Consider the following 1,052-nt stretch of genomic DNA (forward strand, 5'->3'; position numbering starts at 1 on the left):
AATGTTTCTCCTTTCCTTCTTGTGCTGCCTCCACTTTGAGGACATACTTGTACACACTGGAGAAGCAAGGAGGGAAAAAGTAGAACGGGGACAGTCAGAGAAAACAGCAGCCACACTAAAAAGTCTGAGAAATATCACAGCATTTCTCCGCATAGCTGGTAGTTCTGCGTTCATCCTTCCAGAGCATAAACAACCTGAACAGCACATAATTTCCTGAGATCACAAAAGCATCTAGCACAAACCAATACTTTCCTGTTTCTACTGGGAATACTTTGCATAATAAAAGCTAGACTCATACTGCCACATCAGTGAGAGCATACACTCATCCTGTGACTGAGACATCAAGGTCTCCTCTCCTGCTAATTTGTTTACAGTTGATAACATTCTTATAATCAATTTTATAAGCAAGAGCACGGCTTTGTTTTCCCACATAAGTTAATTCTACTAAATTTATAGTAGTGCCACGCTTAACACAAACTCCTACTGTATAACACTAATCCTTAACTGCTTTGGCAAGAACTGCCACTTCTCATCAACTGCAACCAACCTCTGGGCAGGGAACAGAAAAAAATAATCAGTAAGAAGAACCCCACAGAAGTGTTGTCGGGAGCCATGTCAGATTTTCAGACTTGTATTTTAAAACTACTGGAATTCTCCTCGTTTAGCCTCTTACAACCTGACAGCTCCTTTAGAATCATAGAACGGGTTGAGAAGGACCACAATGATCATCTAGTTTCAACCCCCTTGCTATGCGCAGGGTCGCCAACCACCAGACCAGGCTGCCCAGAGCCACATCCAGCTTGGTCTCCAGGGATGGGGCATCCACAACCTCCTTTCTCCAGCTTCATTAATGAATTCTTCAGCAGAGCCGCGACAAACAACAGGCACAGAAGACATTATCAAAACCTTACTCTGTATACACAGACATCCTTAAGCACAGATAAAGGTCGGGTACTCCAGCACTGCTTTCCTCAGACAGTCACGGTGCGCTTGGCCTACTTTATTTAATTACACTGTCCTCTAAAGCCACGGCGGTACGGCTGGCACGAAGC

The sequence above is a fragment of the Meleagris gallopavo genome, chromosome 1 (assembly GCF_000146605.3).
Source record: "Meleagris gallopavo isolate NT-WF06-2002-E0010 breed Aviagen turkey brand Nicholas breeding stock chromosome 1, Turkey_5.1, whole genome shotgun sequence".
Taxonomy (NCBI): domain Eukaryota; kingdom Metazoa; phylum Chordata; class Aves; order Galliformes; family Phasianidae; genus Meleagris; species Meleagris gallopavo.